The sequence below is a fragment of the Lithobates pipiens genome, unplaced genomic scaffold, assembly GCF_037356315.1.
Source record: "Lithobates pipiens isolate NorthernLeopardFrog02 unplaced genomic scaffold, aLitPip1_a1.2 Scaffold_13, whole genome shotgun sequence".
Lineage (NCBI taxonomy): Eukaryota > Metazoa > Chordata > Amphibia > Anura > Ranidae > Lithobates > Lithobates pipiens.
The window spans coordinates 174,639,616-174,647,306 of NW_027507718.1; the positions used below are offsets into that span (position 1 = coordinate 174,639,616).

Consider the following 7,691-nt stretch of genomic DNA (forward strand, 5'->3'; position numbering starts at 1 on the left):
GACAAAAGCCAAGGTGGTCACCTTGGGCAATCGAGAGGAAAAATACAGCAGGTCGCCAAAGCCAACAACATAATGGAAAAAAACCTACGGCACCTGGTATTCCCAGGCGGTCTCCCATCCAGGTACTAACCAGGCGCGACCCTGCTTAGCATCCGAGATCAGACGAGATTGAGCGCATTCAGGGTGATGTTGCTGTAGGCGATCTTGCACCCTACTTACAACTCTCTTGACAAAAGCCAAGGTGGTCACCTCGGGCAATCGAGAGGAAAAATACAGCAGGTCGCCAAAACCAACAACATAATGGAAAAAAGCCTACAGCACCTGGTATTCGCAGGCGGTCTCCCATCCAGGTACTAACCAGGCCCGACCCTGCTTAGCATCCGAGATCAGACGAGATCGAGCGCATTCAGGGTGATGTTGCCGTAGGCGATCTTGCACTTTACTTACAACTCTCTTGACAAAAGCCAAGGTGGTCACCTCGGGCAATCGAGAGGAAAAATACAGCAGGTCGCCAAAGCCAACAACATGATGGAAAAAAGCCTACGGCACCTGGTATTCCCATTCGGTCTCCCATCCAGGTACTAACCAGGCCCAACCCTGCTTAGCATCCGAGATCAGACGAGATCGAGCGCATTCAGGGTGATGTGGCCGTAGGCGATCTTGCACCCTACTTACAACTCTCTTGACAAAAGCCAAGGTGGTCACCTCGCCAATCGAGAGGAAAAATACAGCAGGTCGCCAAAGCCAACAACATAATGGAAAAAAGTCTACGGCACCTGGTATTCCCAGGCGGTCTCCCATCCAGGTACTAACAAAGCCCGACCCTGCTTAGCATCCGAGATCAGATGAGATCGAACGCATTCAGGGTGATGTGGCCGTAGGCGATCTTGCACCCTACTTACAACTCTCTTGACAAAAGCCAAGGTGGTCACCTCGGGCAATCGAGAGGAAAAATACAGCAGGTCGCCAAAGCCAACAACATAATGGAAAAAAGCCTACGGCACTTGGTATTCCCAGGCGGTCTCCCATCCAGGTACTAACCAGGCCCGATCCTGCTTAGCATCTGAGATCAGACGAGATCAAGCGCATTCAGGGTGATGTGGCCGTAGGCGATCTTGCACCCTACTTACAACTCTCTTGACAAAAGCCAAGGTGGTCACCTCGGGCAATCGAGAGGAAAAATACAGCAGGTCGCCAAAGCCAACAACATAATGGAAAAAAGTCTACGGCACCTGGTATTCCAAGGCGGTCTCCGATCCTGGTACTAACCAGGCCCGACCCGGCTTAGCATCCGAGATCAGACGAGATCGAGCGCATTCAGGGTGATGTGGCCGTAGGCAATCTTGCACCCTACTTACAACTCTCTTGACAAAAGCCAAGGTGGTCACCTCGGGCAATCGAGAGGAAAAATACAGCAGGTCGCTAAAGCCAACAACATAATAAAAAAAAGCCTACGGCAGCTGGTATTCCCAGGCGGTCTCCTAACCAGGCCCGACCCTGCTTAGCATCCGAGATCAGACGAGTTTGAGCGCATTCAGGGTGATGTGGCCGTAGGCAATCTTGCACCCTACTTACAACTCTCTTGACAAAAGCCAAGGTGGTCACCTCGGGCAATCGAGAGGAAAAATACAGCAGGTCGCCAAAGCCAACAACATAATGGAAAAAAGCCTACGGCACCTGGTATTCCCAGGCGGTCTACCATCCAAGTACTAACCAGGCTCGACCCTGCTTAGCATCCGAGATCAGACGAGATCGAGGGCATTCAGGGTGATGTGGCCGTAGGCGATCTTGCACTCTTCTTACAACTCTCTTGACAAAAGCCAAGGTGGTCACCTCGGGCAATCGAGAGGAAAAATACAGCAGGTCGCCAAAGCCAACAACATAATGGAAAAAAGCCTACGGCACCGGGTATTCCCAGGCGGTCTCCCATCCAAGTACTAACCAGGCCCGACTCTGCTTAGCATCCGAGATCAGATGAGATCAAGCGCATTCAGTGTGACGTGGCCGTAGGCGATCTTGCACCCTACTTACAACTCTCTTGACAAAAGCCAAGGTGGTCACCTCGGGCAATCGAGAGGAAAAATACAGCAGGTCGCCAAAGCCAACAACATAATGAAAAAATGCCTACGGCACCTGGTATTCCCAGGCGGTCTCCCATCCAGGTACTAACCAGGGCCCGACCCTGCTTAGCATCCGAGATCAGATTAGATTGAGCGCATTCAGGGTGATGTGGCTGTAGGTGATCACCTCGGGCAATTGAGAGGAAAAATACAGCAGGTCGCCAAAGCCAACAACATAATGGAAAAAAGCCTACGGCACCTGGTATTCCCAGGCGGTCTCCCATCCAGGTACTAACCAGGCCCGACCCTGCCTAGCATCCGAGATCAGACGAGATCGAGCGCATTCAGGGTGATGTGGCCGTAGGCGATTTTGCACTCTACTTACAACTCTCTTGACAAAAGCCAAGGTGGTCACCTCGGGCAATCGAGAGGAAAAATACAGCAGGTCGCCAAAGCCAACAATATAATGGAAAAAAGCCTACGGCACCCGGTATTCCCAGGCGGTCTCCCAACCAGGTACTAACCAGGCCCGACCCTGCTTAGCATATGAGATCAGACGAAATCGAGCGCATTCAGGGTGATGTGGCCGTAGGCAATTTTCCACCCTACTTACAACTCTCTTGACAAAAGCCAAGGTGGTCACCTCGGGCAATTTAGAGGAAAAATACAGCAGGTCGCCAAAGCCAACAACATAATGGAAAAAAGCCTACGGCACCTGGTATTTCCAGGCGGTCTCCCATCCAGGTAATAACCAGGCCTGACCCTGCTTAGCATCCGAGATCAGACGAGATCGAACGCATTCAGTGTGATGTGGCCGTAGGCGATCTTGCATCCTACTTACAACTCTCTTAACAAAAGCCAAGGTGGTCACCTCGGGCAATCGAGAGGAAAAATACAGCAGGTCGCCAAAGCCAACAACATAATGAAAAAAAGCCTACGGCACCTGGTATTCCCAGGCGGTCTCCCATCCAGGTACTAACCAGGCCCGACCCTGCTTAGCATCTGAGATCAGACGAGATCGAGCGCATTCAGGGTGATGTGGCCGTAGGCGATCTTGCACCCTCCTTACAACTCTCTTGACAAAAGCCAAGGTGGTCACCTCGGGCAATAGAGAGGAAAAATACAGCAGGTCGCCAAAGCCAACAACATAATGGAAAAAAGCCTACGGCACCTGGTATTCCCAGGCGGTCTCCCATCCAGGTACTAACCAGGCCCGACCCTGTTTAGCATCCGAAATCAGACGAGATCGAGCGCAGTCAGGGTGATGTGGCTGTAGGCGATCTTGCACCCTACTTACAACTCTCTTGACAAAAGCCAAGGTGGTCACCTCGGGCAATCGAGAGGAAAAATACAGCAGGTCGCCAAAGCCTACAACATAATGGAAAAAAGCCTACGGCACCTGGTATTCCCAGGCGGTCTCCCATCCAGGTACTAACCAGGCCCGACCCCGCTTAGCATCCGAGATCAGACGAGATCGAGCGCATTCAGGGTGATGTGGCCATAGGCAATCTTGCTCCCTACTTACAACTCTCTTGACAAAAGCCAAAGTGGTCACCTCGGGCAATTGAGAGAAAAAATACAGCAGGTCGCCAAAGCCAACAACATAATGGAAAAAAGCCTACGGCACCCGGTATTCCCAGGCGGTCTCCCATCCAGGTACTAACCAGGCCCGACACTGCTTAGCATCCGAGATCAGACGAGATCGAGCGCATTCAGGGTGATGTGGCCGTAGGCGATCTTGCACCCTACTTACAACTCTCTTGACAAAAGCCAAGGTGGTCACCTCGGGCAATCGAGAGGAAAAATACAGCAGGTCGCCAAAGCCAACAACATAATGGAAAAAAGCCTACGGCACCCGGTATTCCCAGGCGGTCTCCCATCCAGGTACTAACCAGGCCCGACCGTCCTTAGCATCCGAAATCAGACGAGATCGAGCGCATTCAGGGTGATGTGGCCGTAGGCGATCTTGCACCCTACTTACAACTCTCTTGACAAAAGCCAAGGTGGTCACCTCGGGCACTCGAGAGGAAAAATACAGCAGGTCACCAAAGCCAAAAACATAATGGAAAAAAGCCTACGGCACCTGGTATTCCCAGGCGGTCTCCCATCCAGTTACTAACCAGGCCCGACCCTACTTAGCATCCGAGATCAGACGAGATTGAGCGCATTCAGGGTGATGTGGCCGTAGGTGACCGTGCGCCCTACTTACAACTCTCTTGACAAAAGCCAAGGTGGTCACCTCGGGCAATCGAGAGGAAAAATACAGCAGGTCGCCAAAGCCAACAACATAATGGAAAAAAGCCTACGGCACCTGCCATTCCCAGGCGGTCTCCCATCCAGGTACTATCCAGGCGCGACCCTGCTTGGCATCCGAGATCAGACGAGATCGAGCGCATTCAGGGTGATGTGGCCGTAGGCGATCTTGCACCCTACTTACAACTCTCTTGACAAAAGCCAAGGTGGTCACCTCGGGCAATCGAGAGGAAAAATACAGCAGGTCACCAAAGCCAACAACATAATGGAAAAAAAGCTACGGCACCTGGTATTCCCGGGCGGTCTCCCATCCAGGTACTAACCAGGCCCGACCCTGCTTAGCATCCGAGATCAGACGAGATCGAGCGCATTCAGGGTGATGTTGCCGTAGGCGATCTTGCACCCTACTTACAACTCTCTTGACAAAAGCCAAGGTGGTCACCTCGGGCAATCGAGAGGAAAAATACAGCAGGTCGCCAAAACCAACAACATAATGGAAAAAAGCCTACGGCACCTGGTATTCGCAGGCGGTCTCCCATCCAGGTACTAACCAAGCCCGACCCTGCTTAGCATCCGAGATCAGACGAGATCGAGCGCATTCAGGGTGATGTGGCCGTAGGCGATCTTGCACCCTACTTACAACTCTCTTGACAAAAGCCAAGGTGGTCACCTCGGGCAATCGAGAGGAAAAATACAGCAGGTCGCCAAAACCAACAACATAATGGAAAAAAGCCTACGGCACCTGGTATTCGCAGGCGGTCTCCCATCCAGGTACTAACCAGGCCCGACCCTGCTTAGCATCCGAGATCAGACGAGATCGAGCGCATTCAGGGTGATGTGGCCGTAGGCGATCTTGCACCCTACTTACAACTCTCTTGACAAAAGCCAAGGTGGTCACCTCGGGCAATCGAGAGGAAAAATACAGCAGGTCGCCAAAGCCAACAACATAATGGAAAAAAACCTACGGCACCTGGTATTCCCAGGCGGTCTCCCATCCAGGTACTAACCAGGCCCGACCCTGCTTAGCATCCGAGATCAGACGAGATTGAGCGCATTCAGGGTGATGTTGCTGTAGGCGATCTTGCACCCTACTTACAACTCTCTTGACAAAAGCCAAGGTGGTCACCTCGGGCAATCGAGAGGAAAAATACAGCAGGTCGCCAAAACCAACAACATAATGGAAAAAAGCCTACAGCACCTGGTATTCGCAGGCGGTCTCCCATCCAGGTACTAACCAGGCCCGACCCTGCTTAGCATCCGAGATCAGACGAGATCGAGCGCATTCAGGGTGATGTTGCCGTAGGCGATCTTGCACTTTACTTACAACTCTCTTGACAAAAGCCAAGGTGGTCACCTCGGGCAATCGAGAGGAAAAATACAGCAGGTCGCCAAAACCAACAACATAATGGAAAAAAGCCTACGGCACCTGGTATTCGCAGGCGGTCTCCCATCCAGGTACTAACCAGGCCCGACCCTGCTTAGCATCCGAGATCAGACGAGATCGAGCGCATTCAGGGTGATGTGGCCGTAGGCAATCTTTCAACCTACTTACAACTCTCTTGACAAAAGCCAAGGTGGTCACCTCGGGCAATCGAGAGGAAAAATACAGCAGGTCGCCAAAGCCAACAACATAATGGAAAAAAGCCGACGGCACCTGGTATTCCCAGGCGGTCTCCCATCCAGGTACTAACCAGGCCCGACCCTGTTTAGCATCCGAGGTCAGACAAGATCGAGCGCATTCAGGGTGATGTGGCCATAGACGATCTTGCACCCTACTTACAACTCTCTTGACAAAAGCCAAGGTGGTCACCTCGGGCAATCGAGAAGAAAAATACAGCAGGTCGCCAAAGCCAACAACATAATGGGAAAAAGCCTACGGCACCTGGTAGTCCCAGGCGGTCTCCCATCCAGGTACTAACCAGGCCCGACCCTGCTTAGCATCCGAGATCAGACGAGATCGAGCGCATTCAGGGTGATGTGGCCGTAGGCGATCTTGCATCCTACTTACAACTCTCTTGAAAAAAGCCAAGGTGGTCACCTCGGGCAATCGAGAGGAAAAATACAGCAGGTCGCCAAAGCCAACAACATAATGGAAAAAAGCCTACGGCACCTGGTATTCCCAGGCGGTCTCCCATCCAGGTACTAACCAGGCCCGACCCTGCTTAGCATCCGAGATCAGACGAGATTGAGCGCATTCAGGGTGATGTAGCCGTAGGCGATCTGGCACCCTACTTACAACTCTCTTGACAAAAGCCAAGGTGGTCACCTTGGGCAATCGAGAGGAAAAATACAGCAGGTCGCCAAAGCCAACAACATAATGGAAAAAAACCTACGGCACCTGGTATTCCCAGGCGGTCTCCCATCCAGGTACTAACCAGGCCCGACCCTGCTTAGCATCCGAGATCAGATGAGATCGAGCGCATTCAGGGTGATGTGGCCGTAGGCGATCTTGCACCCTACTTACAACTCTCTTGACAAAAGCCAAGGTGGTCACCTCGGGCAATCGAGAGGAAAAATACAGCAGGTCGCCAAAACCAACAACATAATGGAAAAAAGCCTACGGCACCTGGTATTCGCAGGCGGTCTCCCATCCAGGTACTAACCAGGCCCGACCCTGCTTAGCATCCGAGATCAGACGAGATCGAGCGCATTCAGGGTGATGTAGCCGTAGGCGATCTGGCACCCTACTTACAACTCTCTTGACAAAAGCCAAGGTGGTCACCTTGGGCAATCGAGAGGAAAAATACAGCAGGTCGCCAAAGCCAACAACATAATGGAAAAAAGCCTACGGCACCTGGTATTTCCAGGCGGTCTCCCATCCAGGTACTAACCAGGCCCGACCCTGCTTAGCATCCGAGATCAGACGAGATTGAGCGCATTCAGTGTGATGTGGCCGTAGGCGATCTTGCACCCTACTTATGACTCTCTTGACAAAAGCCAAGGTGGTCACCTCGGGCAATCGAGAGGAAAAATACAGCAGGTCGCCAAAGCCAACAACATAATGGAAAAAAGCCTACGGCACCTGGTATTCCCAGGCGGTCTCCCATCCAGGTACTAACCAGACCCGACCCTGCTTAGCATCCGAGATCAGACAAGATCAAACGCATTCAGGGTGATGTGGCCGTAAGCGATCTGGGACCCTACTTACAACTCTCTTGACAAAAGCCAAGGTGGTCACCTTGGGCAATCAAGAGGAAAAATACAGCAGGTCGCCAAAGCCAACGACATAATGGAAAAAAGCCTACGGCACCTGGTATTCCCAGGCGGTCTCCCATCCAGGTACTAACCAGGCCCGACCCTGCTTAGCATCCGAGATCAGACGAGATCAAACGCATTCAGGGTGATGCGGCCGTAGGCGATTTTGCCCCCTACTTACAA

General features: G+C 52.2%; 18 non-coding genes and 15 pseudogenes across 18 annotated transcripts; all 33 read right to left on the reverse strand.

Moving 5' to 3' along the window:
- Nucleotides 1-81: 81 nt before the first annotated feature.
- On the reverse strand, nt 82-200 carry LOC143978841 (5S ribosomal RNA; annotated as a pseudogene).
- Nucleotides 201-309: 109 nt separating this feature from the next.
- LOC143977028 (5S ribosomal RNA) lies at nt 310-428 on the reverse strand. Its single transcript, XR_013273314.1, has one exon. It is a non-coding gene; the product is annotated as a 5S ribosomal RNA (ribosomal RNA).
- Nucleotides 429-537: 109 nt separating this feature from the next.
- LOC143979266 (5S ribosomal RNA) lies at nt 538-656 on the reverse strand. The gene has a single exon (XR_013274025.1). It is a non-coding gene; the product is annotated as a 5S ribosomal RNA (ribosomal RNA).
- Nucleotides 657-764: 108 nt separating this feature from the next.
- On the reverse strand, nt 765-883 carry LOC143978269 (5S ribosomal RNA; annotated as a pseudogene).
- Nucleotides 884-992: 109 nt separating this feature from the next.
- Nucleotides 993-1,111, reverse strand: LOC143977474 (5S ribosomal RNA). The gene has a single exon (XR_013273750.1). It is a non-coding gene; the product is annotated as a 5S ribosomal RNA (ribosomal RNA).
- Nucleotides 1,112-1,220: 109 nt separating this feature from the next.
- On the reverse strand, nt 1,221-1,339 carry LOC143978778 (5S ribosomal RNA; annotated as a pseudogene).
- A 326-nt stretch (nt 1,340-1,665) lies between these two features.
- On the reverse strand, nt 1,666-1,784 carry LOC143979232 (5S ribosomal RNA). The gene has a single exon (XR_013274022.1). It is a non-coding gene; the product is annotated as a 5S ribosomal RNA (ribosomal RNA).
- Nucleotides 1,785-1,893: 109 nt separating this feature from the next.
- LOC143977197 (5S ribosomal RNA) lies at nt 1,894-2,012 on the reverse strand. The gene has a single exon (XR_013273480.1). It is a non-coding gene; the product is annotated as a 5S ribosomal RNA (ribosomal RNA).
- A 109-nt stretch (nt 2,013-2,121) lies between these two features.
- LOC143979429 (5S ribosomal RNA) lies at nt 2,122-2,241 on the reverse strand (annotated as a pseudogene).
- Nucleotides 2,242-2,307: 66 nt separating this feature from the next.
- Nucleotides 2,308-2,426, reverse strand: LOC143976606 (5S ribosomal RNA). The gene has a single exon (XR_013272907.1). It is a non-coding gene; the product is annotated as a 5S ribosomal RNA (ribosomal RNA).
- Nucleotides 2,427-2,535: 109 nt separating this feature from the next.
- LOC143978081 (5S ribosomal RNA) lies at nt 2,536-2,654 on the reverse strand (annotated as a pseudogene).
- Nucleotides 2,655-2,763: 109 nt separating this feature from the next.
- Nucleotides 2,764-2,882, reverse strand: LOC143979238 (5S ribosomal RNA; annotated as a pseudogene).
- Nucleotides 2,883-2,991: 109 nt separating this feature from the next.
- LOC143976490 (5S ribosomal RNA) lies at nt 2,992-3,110 on the reverse strand. Its single transcript, XR_013272796.1, has one exon. It is a non-coding gene; the product is annotated as a 5S ribosomal RNA (ribosomal RNA).
- Nucleotides 3,111-3,219: 109 nt separating this feature from the next.
- On the reverse strand, nt 3,220-3,338 carry LOC143978057 (5S ribosomal RNA; annotated as a pseudogene).
- Nucleotides 3,339-3,447: 109 nt separating this feature from the next.
- On the reverse strand, nt 3,448-3,566 carry LOC143979921 (5S ribosomal RNA). The gene has a single exon (XR_013274132.1). It is a non-coding gene; the product is annotated as a 5S ribosomal RNA (ribosomal RNA).
- Nucleotides 3,567-3,675: 109 nt separating this feature from the next.
- LOC143976670 (5S ribosomal RNA) lies at nt 3,676-3,794 on the reverse strand. Its single transcript, XR_013272967.1, has one exon. It is a non-coding gene; the product is annotated as a 5S ribosomal RNA (ribosomal RNA).
- Nucleotides 3,795-3,903: 109 nt separating this feature from the next.
- LOC143978370 (5S ribosomal RNA) lies at nt 3,904-4,022 on the reverse strand (annotated as a pseudogene).
- Nucleotides 4,023-4,131: 109 nt separating this feature from the next.
- LOC143978714 (5S ribosomal RNA) lies at nt 4,132-4,250 on the reverse strand (annotated as a pseudogene).
- A 109-nt stretch (nt 4,251-4,359) lies between these two features.
- LOC143977822 (5S ribosomal RNA) lies at nt 4,360-4,478 on the reverse strand (annotated as a pseudogene).
- Nucleotides 4,479-4,587: 109 nt separating this feature from the next.
- Nucleotides 4,588-4,706, reverse strand: LOC143977725 (5S ribosomal RNA; annotated as a pseudogene).
- A 109-nt stretch (nt 4,707-4,815) lies between these two features.
- LOC143976863 (5S ribosomal RNA) lies at nt 4,816-4,934 on the reverse strand. The gene has a single exon (XR_013273156.1). It is a non-coding gene; the product is annotated as a 5S ribosomal RNA (ribosomal RNA).
- Nucleotides 4,935-5,043: 109 nt separating this feature from the next.
- On the reverse strand, nt 5,044-5,162 carry LOC143976384 (5S ribosomal RNA). Its single transcript, XR_013272693.1, has one exon. It is a non-coding gene; the product is annotated as a 5S ribosomal RNA (ribosomal RNA).
- Nucleotides 5,163-5,271: 109 nt separating this feature from the next.
- On the reverse strand, nt 5,272-5,390 carry LOC143978493 (5S ribosomal RNA; annotated as a pseudogene).
- A 109-nt stretch (nt 5,391-5,499) lies between these two features.
- On the reverse strand, nt 5,500-5,618 carry LOC143977029 (5S ribosomal RNA). Its single transcript, XR_013273315.1, has one exon. It is a non-coding gene; the product is annotated as a 5S ribosomal RNA (ribosomal RNA).
- Nucleotides 5,619-5,727: 109 nt separating this feature from the next.
- On the reverse strand, nt 5,728-5,846 carry LOC143976385 (5S ribosomal RNA). The gene has a single exon (XR_013272694.1). It is a non-coding gene; the product is annotated as a 5S ribosomal RNA (ribosomal RNA).
- A 109-nt stretch (nt 5,847-5,955) lies between these two features.
- LOC143978323 (5S ribosomal RNA) lies at nt 5,956-6,074 on the reverse strand (annotated as a pseudogene).
- A 109-nt stretch (nt 6,075-6,183) lies between these two features.
- LOC143976752 (5S ribosomal RNA) lies at nt 6,184-6,302 on the reverse strand. The gene has a single exon (XR_013273047.1). It is a non-coding gene; the product is annotated as a 5S ribosomal RNA (ribosomal RNA).
- Nucleotides 6,303-6,411: 109 nt separating this feature from the next.
- LOC143977039 (5S ribosomal RNA) lies at nt 6,412-6,530 on the reverse strand. Its single transcript, XR_013273325.1, has one exon. It is a non-coding gene; the product is annotated as a 5S ribosomal RNA (ribosomal RNA).
- A 109-nt stretch (nt 6,531-6,639) lies between these two features.
- LOC143977826 (5S ribosomal RNA) lies at nt 6,640-6,758 on the reverse strand. The gene has a single exon (XR_013273872.1). It is a non-coding gene; the product is annotated as a 5S ribosomal RNA (ribosomal RNA).
- A 109-nt stretch (nt 6,759-6,867) lies between these two features.
- LOC143976730 (5S ribosomal RNA) lies at nt 6,868-6,986 on the reverse strand. Its single transcript, XR_013273026.1, has one exon. It is a non-coding gene; the product is annotated as a 5S ribosomal RNA (ribosomal RNA).
- A 109-nt stretch (nt 6,987-7,095) lies between these two features.
- Nucleotides 7,096-7,214, reverse strand: LOC143978298 (5S ribosomal RNA; annotated as a pseudogene).
- Nucleotides 7,215-7,323: 109 nt separating this feature from the next.
- On the reverse strand, nt 7,324-7,442 carry LOC143978598 (5S ribosomal RNA; annotated as a pseudogene).
- A 109-nt stretch (nt 7,443-7,551) lies between these two features.
- On the reverse strand, nt 7,552-7,670 carry LOC143977424 (5S ribosomal RNA). Its single transcript, XR_013273703.1, has one exon. It is a non-coding gene; the product is annotated as a 5S ribosomal RNA (ribosomal RNA).
- Between the last annotated feature and the right edge of the window lie 21 nt (nt 7,671-7,691).